General features: G+C 36.9%; 1 long non-coding RNA gene across 1 annotated transcript in view; it reads right to left on the minus strand.

Moving 5' to 3' along the window:
• LOC135417603 (uncharacterized) overlaps window positions 1–20,950 on the minus strand; it is a 300,927-nt gene that overhangs the window by 43,859 nt on the left and 236,118 nt on the right. Inside the window, exon 3 of the long non-coding RNA XR_010432131.1 lies at window positions 20,402–20,458. This is a non-coding gene — a long non-coding RNA (uncharacterized LOC135417603). The remainder of the gene's footprint in view (window positions 1–20,401; window positions 20,459–20,950) is intronic.

Genomic DNA, 20,950 nt, shown 5'->3' on the forward strand with positions numbered 1-20,950 from the left:
ACTTCCTCGTTGCATTGTCTTACCTCAAGATTTTTATCACCCTTTTATTATGCCTCTCCTATATCTGCTTGCCTGTCTGGCAAAGGAGCTTTCTTGCTGCAGAAGTACTGATAATCTCTGGGTTTTAGGACAATAAATGACTCTTGGTCCTAGGGATATCATTACTGTTAAGAATATTAGTGTAAAGATAACCTTCTGACTGCTGGGAGCATAATACTTTTTCAAATGTTCTTCCACATGTACAGTATCCTATGAACAGCACACAACACCAATGACAGTTTTAATTTAGAAGAGATGAGCTCTTTGCCACTGATAGATACAAAGCCATTCAGTCAGAATAAAATCAGAAACAAGAATACTTCTTTGCTTGGTCCTATAGCACTGTTCTTTGTTTTATGCTGTTAACGACGAGCAAGGTTCATGACATGACATTTCATCAACTAAATCTCTGTCCCTTAATAACCTCTTAAAATCCTGGGCTTTCAACAGAATTCCCATTCCCTGAGAAGGATTCAGTTAAGCTCTTATTAAACTCATATGGTGTCACAGAATACTGACAGAATAAACCTCCAAAGTCTAATTTGGCTTTGTTCTTTCCCTTCCTCTGTCTTCTGGAGCAAGTGTCTTCCACTAAGAGCCTTACACTTTTGCTGGCTTTGACAACTGATATCCAGGTACAAGATAAGCAGAAAAGTGAGAAAAATACAGAAGTACAGTTTCTTCTACAGCACTGGCAGATCAGTTGGACAGGCAAGTGTTTGGCCAGCACTTAATGGAATTTCTAGGAAAAAAAAGAACATGTGCTTCTGCTGCCATTATCTTTGGTGCTATGCACTGTAACTTGGCTTTTAAGACTGGCTTTTTCAGAGGTCACTTAGGTACTTGATTCCTTTGTTTTTCTTCTGTCTCTGCATTAAGTTTGAGGTTATTGTAGCCCAAAAAATAACCTGCTTCTTTTTTTGCCTATTATGAAAATCTGCTCAAGGATAAACATTTACTAACAGGAACAAGTCTCAGATCTTTCCAACACTATTATATTCTACATTTTCCAGGCTTTTTTTTTTTTTTTTTTTTTAATTTTTATCCCTTCAAGATTTTTGTATCTTCTTGCTGGTAGTCATTCTTGATAGTCACAATGAAATTTTGAATGAGTTTACTTTAGTTATGGAACGTGAGTACTGAAATTGTCTTTTTGAGTTACAAAAAAAATAATCTTTTCACTCACATGTCAGGAGACAGAGTGACTGACTGTCAGATTTCTGTTGATTTTTCAAGACTTTTTAATGCTTTCGTCTCTCAAATAATGCTTATAAAAGTCATTAGAGTCCTCCATAACTGCAAGTGCAGATGTAAGGAACTGAATACAAGTTTTGAATTTGCTTTTCTTGGTACTTACATAAAAGAGAAATCCTGAAAATATTTTTACTTTTTTTTTTTTTTTTTTTTTTTTTTTGGTTTGCAAGACTTCCCTATGTTGAAGCCATTCAAGGACTACCTTCTTTCATTCCTTCTTTACTTAGAATTTGTGTTTCTATACTAGATACAGGCAAAATAACTATGTAAATATGTATGATTATAATAACTATGAATAGACCATTGCAGGTCTATTTTATAGACCTGCATATTTTCATAATGATTTAAGGATTTACAAGGAGAACAATGATATATATTGTACTATGAGGTTAAGTGTTGTCTATAACAGGGTATGCACAATTATATACCTAACCAATTACATCATTAGCATCACCTTGTACTTACAAGGACAGGGCATTGCTAACAATGAATGCAAATGAGGAAGGTAAAGAATTATATAATTTTGGCACTGTAAGCTCTAAACAGATTAGTTTGCCTTAAATTTATTGAGCAGTAAAGAAGAATGCACTATTCTTGGATGCAATCTAGCCACATAATAACAGTATGCAGGTATATGTCTCAGAACCCTATGGCAGAAATCTGTTCAGTTTCCAAAAATGGGGAAAGGTTCTCTCTCAAATTCAGAGGCAAAGGCTGTGGCTCTGTTTGGAGATTACCCTACGTGCCCTCTGGGCTCTAGAAAACTAGAGGCCCTTTTATTTGGGGGGATATTTCATAGTTCTTGCTCCTTCCATTTCACTCTAATATCTGGAATATTTCACTCTAATACACGGATACTTATATTATTATGGTAACTATAAGAAATGAGAGAAAAGGTCTTTCCACAAAACCATAAGTACACGTGTGTGAACATGAATGACACCAGCTCATTCTTTCTTCACAGGCAAGGGAACAATGAGAAAAGATACCCAAGAGTAAGAAATAACAGCAGCTCATAAAATGGATAAAACCTTATTTAACTAAGAACATTTTAATCAGCAATACATGCTGTCAGAGAGCTCTACCAGATGACAGGGCTTAAAAGTGGCACCCAAATGCAGGCAGAGTGTGGAGAGTCCTGTCAGAAGTGATCCAGATTTGGTGAGAAAGCCTCACCTCTTTTTCTTCTGAACAGGTGAGGTATATGTATCAAGTGCTAGCAGCAGTGTATGAGGACAAATGATTGCATATTTTGATCACAAACAGTAAACTGTTATTAACTTTTTCATTATTTTGATCTAAATTTAATCTAAATTCATTTGAAAAATGACCAATGGAGTATGTCCACAGTATAGAACAGTACACAGAAATTTGACTATAATATAGGAGTGAAAAGATACATTCACTCTAATTTATGGATTAGACCATTAAATGAGTGAGATAAATATTTACCCAACATGAAACCCCTTTTCTCTCAGTGTATACAAATATAAAGTAAAAGGATGTCACTACTGGGCTTCAGCCAGTTAATTTCACTTAGCATAGTCTCAGTTTCATCAACCAATCAAAATTAAAATGATGCCTAACAGCCAACAATAGAGTGTCATTAACATGTGAAAATTATGTTTCTCACTTTCACTTCAAAAAATTTTTCATTTTTTTGCTATCATATTGAAAAGGATTTAAGTTAAAATAAAATCCTTGAAAACAAAAAGTGCTCTCAGTCTTATCAGTTGGAAAGGGTGAGGGTCCCATATGACTAAGAAAAGAAATGACATTTTTTGCCTACTTCACCACCCTGAGAATAAATTCTTACTGTTTTTAAATGTTACAGGGTTTGTTTCCTTTAAAATAGCTGCTTTAAGCAGGTGATGTGTGTCAGTTCAAGAAGCAGCAAGTGAACCAAAAATCCCTGAGCAGTGCAGACATTCAAGAACATGAGTAATAAACTCCGGTCACATAAGTTTTGCCAAACAGAAGGAAAGGTTTCTTGAGTTTAAAGATGTTTTTCAAAACTTTTTTGTTACTATATTTCAAAAAATTATCCACTTCTCTTTTTAATACTGTAATTAAAAAATATGATTTCTTTTAGATCATTAAACTGTGCTTGAGCACCAATACAACTGAAGCAGATACCAGAACATTCCAAAGAACTTCCAAGATCTCCAAGTGGCTGTCTTACAATTTTCTCCTAGTAAGCCCTCACCTACAACAAGCAGCAGAGACAACCCAAGTAAAGAACAACATTCCTACTGTACTGCAGCTCTAGGCTCTGTTCCCTCCATGTGACCAGGGTGGAAGTTGGATGCACTCGTGCATCCTAGAGGAGCAGAACAAACTCCTTTGGGGTGAAGACAGCGAGATAGGGCATGAGAAGGTCAGAAAATGCCATTTGCCTCTCTGGACTAAGACAGTCTCTTTTGTGAGTGCCAAAGTTGAAAAGGCTTCTCCTTCTGATGAAGTTTCTCTGGCAGTAGCTGAACAGTTTTTTTCTTCATTAACTGGAGCAAGTGGAGAACAGGCGCTCCTACACATGCGGTTCTATGATGGATAAGGATTAGTTCTCACTAGTAATTAACATGTTCCCCTTAATCTTGGGAAGAAAGAGAGACACTTGGAGAATCTCCATTGATCTGCATCTATCTTTACTTACTGATCTTAGTTTCTGATTAGTCTTATGGCTTTTGGCATTCCCAGCTACAAACTGCATGGCAAGAGTCTGGTTCCCATGCATTCAACGTGATGTACACTCCAGAAACTATGTGGGAAAACAAAGTTGTGGCTTGCAAACCTGTCACTGTTCCATGTATTGTTGGAATGAAATAAATGACTTCTCCTGGGGTTTCCTTAATTTGTTGAAAACTCCTTCCTGCAAGGAAGTTCACAAAATGTTTTTTAATGGTAACTTCAGAAGATTATTTTTAATAGTAAAGCTATGAAAAGTAGGCCATCTTTTATTCTGTAAAAAAATATAGCCGTGTACCTCAAGTGCAAATACACCTGGCTACATTATTTAATTTCTAGTAATATTTTCTTCAGTCTGCCTTGTTCAAGAACAAACACATTTCTTATAATTGAGCTGTAATGATGAAGGGATGGGTCCACACAACTATACTCTCTGCTGTACAAACATAAATTTTAAAACTAAGGTTCTAACGGCAAGCAGGTACAATGAGAAAGAAATTGGTTTTAAAAATGAGTGAATAAAAATAACTCAGTCAACGTACAAGAACCAGAGATACTTATATTTGCCCCTATTATAGATTACTTTTCTTTATGATGTTTAAAAAACAGTCTCCATTAAATCACTCTGCTACAGAATTTTCTCAAATATTTATTTTGTTCACAATGCACCCTATTAGAGCGAATGTTTGGCTTTTCCTTTCCACAGTAAGGCATCTGGAACAGTGCCTCAGCTCTCAGCAAAGCTTGCTGCAAGTATCAAGTGAAGCAGAGGACTGCTTCATTTGTTAGCAGATCATTGTTTAAATCAAGGGAAATTTAGAAAAATTGGTTTGTTCAGTCTTGAAAGAAAAAAATAAGACATATACATAGTCACACTCATTAAAGGTTACTCAGACAAAGTTGGTAATAAATTGCCTCCTGTATCCATTGGGGAATAAGGTGAAAGTGATGCGCCTAAAATGCAGCAATGGAGGTTTAAGCCAGCTGTTAGTAGAGACTTATCATTGAAAGGATGAAGAAGGAATTAAGTTAGCTAAGAAAGTGAAGGAATCCAGATTTTTAAGGGTTAGTTAGGCTAGCATCAGCCAAAAATTGTTCAACTATAACTGCTCCTGTTGTGAGGCAAATACAGGAGAAGACAAGATAAATGCTTTTCAGCCTTACTCTCACTTTAGCAGTCTTCCTGAAATCAAAATATTTTTATTTCAACATTTGATAGGTTCAATGTGTTAGAAAAAATATGAAACAAAATATTTTAATTTTTTTTCAATAGATTTCAAAATTATCAGTTGGATAGCCATATAAAAGAAACCTAATCAAGATTTCAGTAAAGGTTTTGGTGTGGATGAACCCTCATTTTTCAGACAAATAGTTTTACTCGGCTAGATCTGAAACCAAGTTAACTGCTCATTAATTCTTTCCCTGACAGTTTGTAAAATCTGTGTCACAAGTTTCCTTGGAAACAGCAGCCAGCACATTCCATGACACCTAGCCATTAAACCACACAAAAGCATGAATCCTGAACCTCTGTGTCCATCTAGAAGAATAAGGAGAGGCTGGAGGCAAACACATTCCCCTGCATGTGCATGACCCTGATCCAGGTGCAGCTGATGTGCTCTCTGACACACTGGGTACGTGTACAGCAGCTGTAGGTTCATCTAATATTGACCACTGCCTTTTCTCCCTACACAAGCTTGCAGGAAGCTGAGAGCTGGAGCTCTGGGCAAACACAGCTACAACTTCTGAAGGAAACTGTTTCCCCCAACTGCTTTGTTCTCCTGAAAACACTTAATCCAGCCAATATTTATAAGAAAGAGAAATATGGGCTTCTTTTATTAGTATTGTTTTTACACTTGATAATCTCATTTTTATTTTTGATTAAGCAGCAACCCAAATATTTCAGCCATTATCAGCTGCACTGTGCTAAATGCTGTGCAAGAGAGATCCAAGAACAGAGATTATTCAATTCTACTAACTTCAGTCCCTGATCTAGTTCCTTATTTCTTTCATCTGCTCACAATAAGAACTGACATATTTGTAACCCAACTAAACCATTGTAACAGGAATTCATGACCTGATAGCAGAGAGAACATCCGGAAGAAGAGGGAAACCTCTTTCCCAAAAGTGAAAGAGGTCAATATCTACCATGCTGGGAAATTGAGAAAAAATGTGCTGAACCAGCAAACCTCTACAGTTAAGATGATTTTTAGATGATAGGCAAGGGCAGTGCCCTCATCAGTTTTAGGTGAGAACATGCAGGGTGACCAAGCACAGCAGGTACAAAGGAAGCTGAACCTCTCTCAGCAACAAGGAAGCGAGAGGGCAGTCTATTATTGATAAGCAGCTACATGAGCTGAGAGAACCAACTGGCTCTGTAACTGTTTGTTCACAAGTTAATCAAGGGAATGCAAATACCTGTCTTCCTGAGTTAGCTGGACCAGTATGGGGAAGCATACATGTCTCAGCTCAGTGCAAGAGTATGAAAACTGAACGGGGAACAAATAAATATATTCTGTATTATACATTAAATCCTCCTTGCAGGGAATATCTAAAAGAACATGGTCAGAGGGCACTGGACTCAGGATAAGAAAAGGTGATTTTACTGTGAAAACATGGTGAACCTGAAAATGAAAGAAACACATCCAGTTTATTTTTCCTAACCTACTTTTGGAGCTGTGAAAGTGTTCTTTATCAAATATCAACTCCTCTATCATACAGTTAAAACAGGTCCTGTTAAATGTTGTTTAAAACTGAAGTTTTGCCAGTTTTTCTATAAACTGTCAACTCTTAAGTATTCTGCTTCTGCAAGACTCCTTTTTTTATAAAGCAGAACATTCTGGGATACGAAAAGTGGTGTCTCCTTAGGTGGATTCTTTCTACTCTGCCGATTTCAACAGCAATATGCACGTCATTCCAACCCTGAAGCACCACGCTTGGCAGTGAAGTTAACAAAGATTAAAAGGAATCTTCCTCATCTCCAATTACATATATTTAAATATACACTTGACACAGTGCATTAACAGGCAAACCCCTGGAATTACCAACAGCTGAAATGTCTGATCATCAGAAAAACGCAGTTTCTTTTACTCATTTTCTGTGGACACAATCAGATTCCAAAGAGCAAATATGAACTGATGCTGGATTTTATCTTTTTTTTTCTTAGATTCTTTTGTCAGATATGGCTTCTTTCATATTCAAGTCAGCACAATGAATAGCAATTTTGGCTCATTACTGTCTCCATTGCCATGGCCCACATTATTCTTTAACTTCAAAATTATGTTACCTTCTTTTCAATGCCGTCCCTAACCACGGAGACAGAATGTGTCAAACTGATTTATGCCCAGACACTCACCTCAAGAGTGAGTTATTTTTCCAAGCATATATGCCAGTATAACGTGTAATCTTTTTAACCGTGGAAACAAATATAAAATTAATTTGATTGAAATTTTTCTAGGGTGTAAATAACATGAGTTTCATATCCACATACATACCCTAATTATGTGATCTTCACTGATTTCCTCAAAGATGAGAGGGTACCAAAGAAATGCAGATGCCAGGTGTTTTGGGGATTTTTTTGGAGCATATGCAGATCACATCTCAGTAAATTGCATCAAACTAATACTAGAAACAAACATTACTCAAATTACAGCGGTAATCCTGTACAAAACTGGGTTTACTGACTCTGTTTAACTGACATGAGATACATAGAGAGGAATTACTGATAAGAAATCAAAACAGCAATCTTAGGAGAGAAGAAATAAGGAAGACTGGAGACAAAACGTGTCCTCTGAAAAGGGGAATTAGGAGTGAATGAAGTGAAAGAAGGAGACCTTTGCCTTTCTCATCACATGGTGGCTGGAGGGTGCTAAGATTGAAGACAAGGAAGGATCATTGTGCTCATAAGAAAACAGAGAAGAAAACCATGCTTCAGCTTCTTTGGTGAGCAGGATGGGGTGGTTGACTCCAACAAGATGCCAGACCTTGCTCTCTCTACTTCCCCTGGAGTAAAACAAGTCTTCAGTCTATGGATCTCCCCTCTTGCCTTTGCTCTGCATCTTCACCAGTGGCTACCCAGAAAATAGAGCTGCCACAGGATATTCCACAATGTTTATTGGACTAGCCTTGTCAAGCTTACAGAGTTAAGACCTGAGAGGAGGCTTAGCACAAATGTCAGCCCTGGGCCAAGCAGCACTTTTTGGTATTGCAGATCAGCTTCATTGCTAACCTAGCATTTCACTTTGTTGCAAAGTGTCTTTAAGGTACAACTCTCATAAATAATTCCTATTAAAAGGGATTTTAAAATGATGGTGAGTGGGTGAGAGACTCAGGGAAGGTGATGGTGGCTGTCAGATCTGACAGGACAAAGAAGGTCTGCACTTATGTTTGCAGGTGTGGAAAAGACGTACTTCTGTTTAAACAATCAGTTATGATGGCCTTTTTGATGCCTCCAAAATTAATGTACTGCAGCTGGCAGGAGACAGCTCCACACATTCTCTGAAAATGGCAGATGTGCAGCTTTCAGAAGAAGCAATGTCCTGGACATGGAATTACTGTAAAGTTGTCTGAACTGTGAGAAGGCCTAGGAGGAGTGAACAAAAAGCTCAGATAGCTGACAAAACTGTCTAAAGTTCTTTTGTCATCGAGAAGAATCAGGAGGTGGGAACATGGCAACTGTCTAACTATGTATTTCATTTTTGCTTCAACAGCAAATTGGTACTAACTTGATAGACCTTAAGCAAAGATTAACCCTCAATAGTGTCAGGGAGACACTTCCTTTGTGACAGCATATCTCATATACTACAGATATGTCGGCTCATGTCTGGAATTGTATTTGAAAAACATTTAAACAGATAGGTTACTAGTTCTACAGGCAGATAAAGCACAGACTACATTCTGTGGTTATTATTTTATGAAAGCACATTATTATATGATCTTCCATACTTACCAACAGGAAGTGTGCAATGACTGGATGAAGTGGATGGGCAGAGAGAATACTCATGGAACTGTGAGAATTGTGACTCCCAGGGATGTGGGAGGATCACTAAGCACTGAGCAGGACCAGCAATACTTGGATTTGAAATACTTACAAAAGCACGTGAAAGAGAAGCCTTGAACTACCTGGAAAGGATAGGACTGAGGAGATTGGGAAGTACAAGGCAACACTGTTCACAACAGAAGGGAGTTACTGTTTTCCCAGTGCACCCTATAAGGGCTTTTCAGAGGAGGTGAAATGGTGTGTCCAACATGGAATGACAGCACTAGTTAAGGAACCATAAAAATAAATTGGAAAGAAAATACACGAGAGATTGATAGGAGTTTGTAGCACTGTAAGCAAGCCAATTTCAGCCAAGTGCCCAACACAGACAAAAAATAGCAAAGAAGAACTAAGTTCTTGGATAAACCAATGGAATTATGGAGTCTACACACGTTAATAATTATATCAGGGGAGATTTATAATTCATCTATGTAATATGGCATCTATTTAATATTTATGAGAAATAGGTAGGTGTGCAATTCCATTTTTCTGCATTAATAAAAACACTACTTACAGCATAAACTACATTTTAATATCTCTTAAATTTATCTTTGTGTCTTGAAAAATTATGAGTGGACAGACAGCAGGAAGATTGGTGACATATGCATGGTTTGTTAATGAATCTGAATGTGTTAAGTTTGATGATCTCTACACTTTCACCATTAGTAGTTGTGTTTTCTGTAGATAAATTATGTTCCCAGCTGTGCTATAATGGTAATCATGCAACACCACACCTTTTCATACCATTTCCTACCATAACACTTTTCGTTTTCATTTGTTTCCATTGTTTCCATCTGCTCGTCTATTTTCCCTGAGACTTCCTAGAATCCCAAAGCTCAAAATATCATTCAGGTGAATTCTTCCTGCCCTCCAGCTGGTAGTGCCACTATTACTATTTATATTAAAGTACATCGAGTAGACAGAGGTTCTGCCCAGCTATTTTCTGCTTTTGTGACTCACATTTGCTGTCTCACTTACTCATTCAAGCCAATAAAATTGAAATGCACTTCACCATTGAATTAACACCATGTTTAGGCCATCTCCTCTTTCCCCAATAAAGAACCTTCTAAATAAAAATGTCTCCTTCAAATTGAAGTTTATTGATTCTCATCTATCCTTAGGCACAAATATGTAATATCTTAAGTAAATATTTTTATTTAGACCAGTAAAAACCTCACAACACTCTCTTTTGTACTACCCTGTCTCTGTATTTAGGAAGAGGGCACCCATACACGATTTTGTTCTAAGTGACTACAGGCATAGTAGTTAATGACTAATATTCCTACTTGTTACATATGTGCCGGATGACTATTACCCTTCCTTTCACTCTGTTATTAATGGCCTTATTAGGAATGCAAATCAATGTCCACTATGTAAAATGGAAAACACAAAAATCAATGCATGTCCTGTTGTGTATGGTTTAGACGCAGATTTTTTCTTCAGAGTGTCACAGGTTCAAACCAAACCTTGAATACTAAATTAACTTTAGATGTTTGGTTTACTTATAATTTATGATTCTCCTGTATATTTTTTATGTTCACTTTTAAAAAATTAAAAAAAAACCCTGTCTAGAAAAAAAACAACAACAAAACAACAAAACAGTGGCTTTGCTAAATAGGCTCACAAATACTGTTTGTAAATGCAAAGCAAACCATTCAAAAGTAATACCAAAGCAAATCAAGGGATAGGTCAAGGAAAAAAGAAAAAAGATTATCCTGTTTTTTAATTTTTTTCAGTCAAAATTATAGAGCCCACTTCCAAAATTCTAAATCTACTTTATTTTCCCCATTTATACATCAGGATCCAAGTCACTGTTGTGCCCAGTGACATACCTTCAGCCACTCAATAGCTATGCTTTTGTTTCTCACAGCTGGTCCCTGAGACTTTCCCACTTGTAGGTGACACAATGTATGTCCCTTTCATTTTCTTTGATATATTTTTTTATGACTGGAAATCACCTGGGACTAGAACCCCTTAGTTGATGTTCCATAATCAAAGGGCTTGAAATATAGCATTTCAGATCCTCAACTGAAGTAGTGGTCAAGATACAGAGCTCATATCTTCCTCCAGAAAGTGCCACATTATCATTTTAGTCATCAAAAGGGACCATACCTTTTTCTTCTAGTTCCACCTTATTTGACTAGCAAAATTTTGAGGAATCATTTAAAGCAATTAGCTGATTTTAATCTGTACGGGGTAAATTATTTTAATTTCAAGCAAATTTTGCACAATTTACTGCTGGATTATTTTCCTTCTCATGTTCTGTGATTCTTGGTCATGGTTGTAACCAGGGAAAGAGATGCCAAAATTATTTACTTGCAAGGTCCACTGAAAATATTAAGAAGACAAAGCACTTCAGTATTGTTTTTAAAGCACCAGAATAACTGAGGTTCTCACACAATAGAGCTGAACCTCTCCAAATGGATCAAAACAGGACTAATTAGTTAATCTTTTAAAAATAATATTAGAATAGACATTTCTCTATTTGGTGAGATCTCTGTCAAAGAATAACTTCTGGATTGCAATAGAAACATGTATTTCATCTTCTTAGCATTCTTTTCATATTTTATCAGCTTTCCCTTTCTTAATTTTGTCAAATAAATGTCCTTGGATTTTTTGTATAACTGTAAAACCCTTGCTGAAAATTGACTGCTATATAAATTGTATACAAATCTATAAATCTATGTAAATATGTGCATGGGGGTTTTGCACATATGTATGTATTTTGCTCCTAAATAGTACAGAGAACTCCCGAGGCTAAATAATGCCTTATCCATGAGTAAAACATGTTGGCAACTGAAATGTAAAGTAGTGTGGAAGTGTAAGTATTGTAACACTGATCTTTTTATTTCATTTTCTTACTGATAGTATAGGTGGTGCAAAAGAGACTCAAGAAGTAGACCAAAAGAGAAAAAGGGAAGAAATTATGAAATCTCTATGAATTACCCCTATTATACTGTGCAATCATTTATAGCAATAAAATCACACAGGGAGTCTAAGCCAGAGCTGTGGAATATATCCCATGTATCTAATGCATCCATTGTTTTTACCCATAGCAGTATCATTTAATAACATATAAAATACGGGGTTTACACTATGGCTTTCTGAATATAAATATTCAATACTCTTTTGCATTTATTTTAATATAATAATCAGTATCAGCAGTCAAAAGAGCTAAATCACTGGTAGACCTTGGTGGATATTTTATGAAGATCTGAATAAAGGATCAATCACCAAATCCAGTAGGAAAGAAATTTCATAACTGTTCTTTACAGAATAGTTAAACAAAAGTAAGCCCAATATTTAAACATGACAAGGACAGAATGATTGCAGTCTTCATGTGAACATGTGAGCTGTTTTTTCACACTTGAGAATTGACAGGAGCTGCTCCTTTAGATAATTTTTTGGAGATGGCAGCTGGATTGCATCTTTCTACTTTTCTCATTCTTTCCTTCATTTACCATTTTTCATTTCCTTTTTGCTTACTCTTCTGATAGCTGAGTGTGTATTGATACAATCACTACCTCATATACTAGCTTTTCAATTGTGGAAAAAGTCTTGTACATTACTGTTTATTTTGCTTGAATAGTCTGTATGTAGCAGTCTCACAGCCAACAAAAAAGATGAACAGAATTCCTTCCTAACTCTATGGAGATTAGAGGAAATTCCACGGGGACCCATAATGTATTTAAGAACAAACAGAATTTTCAAAGGCTTTTTACTAGCCTAGCCCCATTCTACTGCTGAAAATAGAGTCATTCCTGACTCCCCACTGCAAGAGGAAAATGATGTCACTTGTCTGAATTCTTGGTTCCTAAAAATTAGCATTCAGGTTCTATGTATAAGCTGTTGAAGGTACTGCAACACAACCCCTTTATTTCATGGACTATAAAGCTTAGGAAATACAGGCATCCACAAGCTATGAAGCAAAGGCTCATAAAAATGCCATGAAATGTGTAATTATCCACTAGGATGAGTCTTTAAACTATGCCTGGAATGAACTCAACTGGGGGATTTAGTTGAAAAGCAAAAGTCTTCACAGACCACATTGACAGTAGACAAAAATGAAAAGATACACGAAATTCAGAATCAGCAGAGCTCTCTGAATTTATTAAAGTAACCAAACACACTCAAGTAATTTCATGAAACTGCCTATGAGAAAAGTAGTTATCTTTAAACTTCCTGCTAGCTGAGTGCCAATGACTCCATAAACAATGGATTTAATTAACAAAAATTACCCCTACCAAACATGTGAAAGTAGATACTTGTCACTTTTAGCACTCCCTAATTTTCTCCCTAAGGCTAACCAAAGATATTGCTTGGAGGATGTGAATGCATTACACAATGAACTGTAAGATGATTTTCTTTTGTGTCAGAAAGTAGCCATGTTCTCACAGTATTTTCTAAGAATACCAGCTATTCACTAAACTTTAAACTTTTCATAGCACTAAGTCATCTAGTTTTAATATTTTTTATTACTATTCAATTACAGATTTGACAAAACTAGTGAAATGTGATTTTAAGAATTTCAACCTCCTGATAGAACTTGTCTCCACTCCCTCTGTCCTGTTAACTGAACAGATCCCAAAGGCACAATTGTCTAGAAATTTATCTTCTTTTATCTACTCTGTGCAGACCTGTCTCTCAGAATTTATCTTCTCACTATTACCTATTTCTAAATTTCTAGTGAAAATAAGGACTAGACGTACTTCTCTGCCATCACATTATTCTGTTAACATTTCCCCTTATATCTCACACCTAGAAAATCTTCTGTTCAACTAGAAGTAGCATATTAATGTCTCGCAGAATTTCTCACATAAAGTTTTCATGTCCCCTTCATAACTTCAAAGCTGTTCCTGAAGGCTCATCTAATTAAAAGCGTATAAAGTACAATTGATAAAAGCTGTTATCATGCAACTCTGATTGCATCCAGCTGATAACAACAAACAGACTTTTCAGCCTTTAACGAATGATAACATATCTAGAGTATGAGTAGCAGGTATCAGGTGCCCTGTTTTATTTTATTATAGCAATTAGTAACTCGGACTACTTGTATAAAACAAAAAGTTCAGAGTTACTTTTAAATGCAACACAGTGAAATGTCCTAGGAAACACCATCTGTCTGAATGAGATAAACTCTACTCCCTCACTGACCTACATGAGTTATCCCGTTAGAAAATCTAATACTACTGGAAGTAATAGTCCAAAATGCACAGTACAGTGTAAAATGGCAGTTTTTCTGTGCACATATTTAGCTGAGTAGTAGAGATGCCTTATAAATAAATATAGAATTCTGTTCCATCCAAGTCTTTGTACAGCTTGGTCTGTAACATGTAAGATTCTTCATGTGTAGAAATTTATTTTAATTAAACTGTTCTTATAAATATTCCCTCTTGCATATTGCACCAGAGAGTCTCCCAATGACAGAAATTATGCACTAAAGTAATTGTTTAATGCAGCCCAGTGCCGGCCTTATTGCCTTACCTCCACATTTTTATCTTATTACCAGCAAGCACTGCCAGCTGTTAAAGAAATATGAGTTTGATAGTACAGAAGATAATAGGAAGAGAGAACAGGACTTATCTAAAATCCACTCAAATCAGAAGACACAAATTTACAGTTCTAATTAATCTAAACCACATAAAGCAGGAACTCAAAAGCATGGCCAATACTGCATATAACTCATGTTGTCAGTGCCTGACATTGACTTGGACTTGAAGGGGCAGATAAAACCTGAGCAGTGCTCTTTTTAGGGGAATGCACACAGGACCACATACATGCATAGGGACAGCCCATCCCAGTCTAAGTGCCTTCCCCTCAAAAGAAAGTGCATGCATCTCCTGGATTGAAGGCAATCACAGATGCAAAATAAGATAACCCAGCACATCATGTCACTCCAATTCCTGTCCAATGGAGCATAATCTGATTTGCAGTATTTTAAACTACATCCTGATTGGATTACTAATGAAGACTGGCAATTCTGAGGAGTTTACCAATTGCTGACAGTTTCTGTGAAGCAGCTGGGCAACTACTTTTAAATTGAGAAAGACTGTAAAATATATTTACAGCTAAATGCCTTTCTACAAAGATGGGCCAGATGGTCCCATAGAAATTGGAAAATGAAGGAAGCATTAATGAATCATCCAAGAAACCAGAAATCTTTTAGTGGGTGGTACAGTCCATTAAAAAGAAAAATCACCGCAAACCCAACACTACCCGACTCTTCATAAAGTGCTGTTTTGCTTACTGTAATTTAAATGCACTTATAGGCATATTGTATTTCTAAATAATCACAGTGAAGCATAATTTTATAATAAATGAAGTTTGCTTTTGTCATGTTAATAGCATATACCATTACCAGATGAGATTTAAAGGTGAATTTTTTTAAAGCCAGGGAAGTCTAAAAGGGAAAGAGATTCTCAAATAGAGAAACATTTCTAGAAAGGCTGGACTTAGTGGAAACCCCTTTTGATGCCAAATAAAACACTTCTTTGTTGCCCCTGAGATAACGGCAAACCAAGACTCAAAAGTCCTTTCAAATTCAGTATCAAAGAGAGAAATCTCTTGTGATTTCCCAGTCCACACAACTCAATAATGCATGTTTGTCTTCTCAAAGGATCTTATTCTCCAGGACAGTTTTCAGGAACTGATCCTTCCAGTGCAAAGTGAAATCTCTGTAGTACTTCACTATTGCAGTTTGTTATTAATTTCTCCATTCTTAATTGTTTTCCAACCTTTTGTTTTTCCTTTCTCTTCAGGGAAAAAAGTGTAATTCCTCTGTTAATTTGTTAAACTTTCAATAAACTAGCTTGACAAAAGCAGTATTCAATTGAATAAGAATTGTACAACTTCGAGAACAAGCTAATGAAATGAGCAGTTAACCTTGATAACACACTTCTTATTACTGAAGCTCCTGATGCCTTCTTAAATTAGGTGCTAATGATCAAGCTCTACGCTGCTATTACATTTGGTAAGAATGAAACACAAACAATTTCTGTACTTTCAGATTACAGGACTAAAAAAATATCACTTGTGGAGTCACAACTGGAGTTTAGGTGTTATTTGAATGCTACAATTTTTCATGCCTGTTTGGGACACAGATTGAGTTTGACCTTGAACTATTAAAGGCAAGCTGATATGTTTCTCCATGCGTAAGGGAAAAGACCTTGGAGGTTTTTTTATTTGTTCAGCTTTTCCATTTGTGTGTTTTGATTATATGTCAAATAAGCTTTGGAGCTGAATCTAGGCCTCAGGTAGTTGTCAGCACAACTCATTCCTGAAACACCTGTAGGGCACCTTCAGAAGTAGCCACAGCTAAGGCAAGGATGAGGTGGCCTCACCTGGCTCTCCACCCATCTGAAAGACTTCTGCTCTGTTCTAACTCTTATGACCCACCTAAGACCAAAACAGCCTGGTGTTCATTTTAAATAACCACAGACCCATTGTTTGGTGATGTTGCTTCTGCTGGCAGCTGTTTGCTGCCAAGTGGAATATTATTTAAATGTGCGTTATTATTTAAATGTGTGTTAGATCAATCAGTTAATTGTAGGAACAGAATAAGATCTGAACACTACATTAGTTCCACTGTTTTTATTCCAATTACAGTTATGTGTTTTGGAATGTGCACTGCGTATTCTTGACAGAAGACGCTTGTTTTGCTCTTCTTAGAGCATTTATATTTTGATACATAATTTAATATTTTCTTGCAGAGTTCATTGTGCCCTTTAAATTTTATATTCAGTGTAATGCTATTATTTATTAGGTATTTTTTTTTTCAATAGTGCTTAAGAAACTGATATTAATTTCTAAAACAAAGATTATTGTCATGTATGAAGAAGTGGAAAGAAACATAGTAGCTGTTTCTTTAGGAACTGAGTTGTTGAGAAACTCTTTATTAAAGCAAAAAATGGAATCTTCCTAAAGATGGAAAGAATTTTTTCAGGATTGATAGGAGTTGCATGATGGATCCCTCAAAAGATGATTGCAAAAGTTCAACTTTATTGATAAGGTGAGCTTAATCTGTAATCAATATTCTGCTTGCATTGATTCCATCTGTATTATGGAAAACCAACGCTCACACTCCATATTTTGAACATATTTCTGAATTGACTTAGCCTTGGAATATTTTCAAGATTATTTTTATTGTATTCAATTTTTTTCTCCAAGTTGTTTATGTTTTTCTTTCTCTCAAGTTGCCAGCCATCATCTCAAGAGTCTAGATTTGCTACTTGAAATATGCAGCGTATGAAATGTGAAAACAGGACATGTCATATTGCATCCTAATTAGAAATGGTGAATTCTGGAGAAAAACAACCCATGCATTTATTTGAATTTTGAAATTAATTTAGATTGATTGTACTCTTTGTGCTCCCTTTCCATTAATATTGCAGCAAAGGAATTTACTAGCAGGTATAAGTGCTTAAACAGCTAAGTTTAAGTGAACACTGCTGAGGCTTACGCAAAGCAAAATTTGAACTTAAAATGACAGCCTCTGATTTTTTTCCTGGCCATGGATGTGGAACATCACAGTACAGCCTTTCTGCAAGTGAAAGGTTGCCAAGAAGTGAGATCTCACCCCAGGACCAGATCAGGCTGCTGCCAGGGCTGGGGTAACAATATTTATTTAGACATCTTTGGGGCTGTAATTCCTATTGCCTTTCACAGGGCACAGAAATAACTTCATCTCTGTTTTAATTCAGGAGGCAACTTACATCGAGCTCCAGATGGTGAACTAGGTGCTCCTTCCTATAGCCATTAATGAGTGTAAGTGACAGCCAGGCAAAGGCAGTTTTCAGCATTTCTACAGTTCTTGTTTGTGACAGAGGGGCAAGAGGCTGCTTGGTGCCTCCCCCATAAGGAGGTTAAAGATGCTTATATGACTTTTATTGAATCACTATGACTTTTATTGAATCAGGGGAACAAAGTGCCACAGAACTTCACAGTTTCTCTGTACTGATGAGGGAAAGGATTGCTCTGAAGCGGGTCTGGTTTTTAACTTTGGGGCCAACAGCAGCCTGATGCCTGCCAGCTCATCTGGGACAAAGCCTCTAAGGCAGTGTACCACAAGAAGCCAAATTTTGCCTGCGTTGGTGTTGCCCTGGGTTAAAATTGTTTTCCTCTTCCCCGCTTCCCACCTGCCTTTTAAACTAGCATACATTTTCTAGTGCTGTATATTCTGTTTTGCAGAAGTCTTAAGGTAAACAGGCTGTTCCTGCCTTAAAATGCAGAATGAATACAGCTCCCATTTAGGTCAAGAGGAGCTTTACCTCTGTGACTTCAGGAAAATTGGCTTTGATGAAATTCTGACTAAATTGATTTTTTTTAATTAGGAATGGAACAAATATATAATTAGTTGATATATATTATGTATATAACTCCAATGAGTGTAGCACACTTCTGAGACCAATGAAAAGTGTAGTCATTCAGATTTCAATAAAAATATATTACCTGTAATTAATCTACTTCATCATCGTTGGATGTATTAAAAATGTCCTCTATTTTTAAAGAAAATTATTATTCATTGAAATTCAAAGGAAATTGAGCAGCAAACAGTACCTATTGTGATTTGTCTCATAATTAATACACTTACTCATTGTGAAATAGAGCTCTATTTCCCATTATTTTTAAATAAAGCATAACACACTGAATTTTAAAGGCATTGGGCTAGAAAAAAGTATTTCTAGCAGATCAGAGTGACATTTAGCTCTAGCAGTATAAGTACATGCCCTAGGTAAATAAAGAAAACAATTTTTGAACAAAATTGAACATTTAGTTGGGAGTAGAAAATCATAAATACATTTCATAGCCAACAAACCCCCAACAATTCTTGTTGCACTTAGGTAAAGTGTATGAACGCATAAAGAAAATTCATCTCAACAATATGCTTTCAGGCACAGAGAAATCGTGTCTCTTATCTCAACCTAGTGCTTGCCCTCCTTTCCCAGTGGAATTTTTGTTTTGTAATACCAGAGCAAAACCCATCGGAGCTTATACCTTATGCTGTTTTTGCTTTGCTTTTAGTTTGCTTGCCCTCCCTTCCCTCCCCCCCCCCCTTGGCTTTTGTTTCCTATTTTTGCTTCATTGTGTTTTTCTAGACCACATCTCCCTTCTCTTTTACTTTCCCTTCCAGCCAAATCTTTTCTCACCATCATTCTCTGCAGGATTTACCATGGGCTCTACTTCCCTGTGCCCACAGCTCCCCTAAGCCTGCAGCTCTGGAATGGGGCTGAACAGGCAGGCAGCAACGGGTTCCCAGGCACTGCCAATGTCACCTGTGTCATAACCCCTTTGCTCCTCCACCACTGCCTTTTACTACCAACAATTTCTTTGCCATCAACGCCTGACTTGGTTTGTCTCCCCGCAAAGCAGCTGGGCTTACACACCCTCCAACATCAGAGAGGGCAGAAATCCTTCAGGCAGGTACAGCCTGGCAGTGCTAGAGCTGGAGCTGCTACTGCCACGGGCCTGACCCCAGGAGAGTACAGGCTCTCCAGGCTGGGAATTAGCCCCCGCGGCTCCTGTCTAGCATAATCATACCTGCAAGGAACAATTTTGCCTGAGGAATTTTCTGCAAGGAATTTCTGGTGATTACTGGCACAAAAATGTGCAGAAGAAACATTTTTTTTTTTTTATTCAGCTGCGGTATTTTTCCCAGCATTTTAAATATCTGAAAGTCTAGCAGCTTACACTCTCTATCACAACAAATTCCTGTTGCCCTCCATTTTTCTCTGTGTACACAGGATAATGTCATTTTATGCGAAGAACTGCTGCAGTAACTTTAGAGCTTGAAAACGTGCATTTAAAATGCATTTAGAATAAAGTAGGAGTTGCCATTCTGTATCATATTTAACAGGTTGAGGAAGTGAAAACGCAGAACTAGGATTAAATTCTGCATTAGCAGTAGAATGCTGTGAGCTGCATTTATCAGAGGTTAAAAAGTAGGCATTTGGGCTTCCCTTCCCTTTGAATCACAGAGCACCCATGGCTTATCTCTCTTGGACACTTTATCATAAAGCCATAAAATAAAGTTTAAAAATATTACCAGAAAAGAATAAATTAAGCTATGAACCTTATACATTGCCCAGACAGTACAGTATACATGGCTATAATCAGCATTTACAAATGCAATACTCTTTCACCAAGCACTGTAATGAGGTTGCCACTTTCGGAATAAAGCAGAATACACAACAGGGGAGAATTCCTGCCACAAGCTTTCTAAGACATTTTTTCCATACTTTTTGATATGGCAAGACTGTATGATCTGAAACTTTAAGTTATTTGAGAAGAAAGAATCATGACTGACTTCCCTATTTTCAAACTGATTAAAAATTTAGGTGCTTTCCATGCATTCTCTGGTCACTACAACTTTATTTGAATAATTGACCTTACCTGCTTTGAGCACAGATAAAAAGATGCAGGTCTCCAAGCAACTGAGTTCCTTAGTATCTATAAAGAAAAAGAATAAAAATATTAAAATCCTCAGGGGCAGACAGTTTCCAGGAAAAAAAACAGTGTTAAATTCAGATGTTTGAATTTACATGAGGCTGTCATTCATATTTATTCCAAGTCGATGGGATTGGAATTCCTTGCAACTGGATGGTCACTTATTGACTAAGGTGATGTCAGGGCAGTTCTCAACAGAAAAGTGACCCTAAAAAAGACCTCTGACACTCTTGGCACATACTGACACCAGCAAGCTAAAGGGGAAAGTTATGGCCACTGACCGTCCTGCAGCAGTGCTAGAAAGAGAGAACTGGAGGCTTCAGAGGTACTGATTCAGCTCTGTCGAGGAGAAACAGCTGCAAAAAACTCTGTGGGTCTGGATTAATTTTTGGGTAAAATGAGTAGCACAGTGCCAGCCTCCTTTAATCTGTGCATTACTACCTGGGCAAGGCAGGCTCAGCAGGGCAAAATGCACCATCCCTCCCGATTAGCAGC

The sequence above is a fragment of the Pseudopipra pipra genome, chromosome 7 (assembly GCF_036250125.1).
Source record: "Pseudopipra pipra isolate bDixPip1 chromosome 7, bDixPip1.hap1, whole genome shotgun sequence".
Classification (NCBI taxonomy): domain Eukaryota; kingdom Metazoa; phylum Chordata; class Aves; order Passeriformes; family Pipridae; genus Pseudopipra; species Pseudopipra pipra.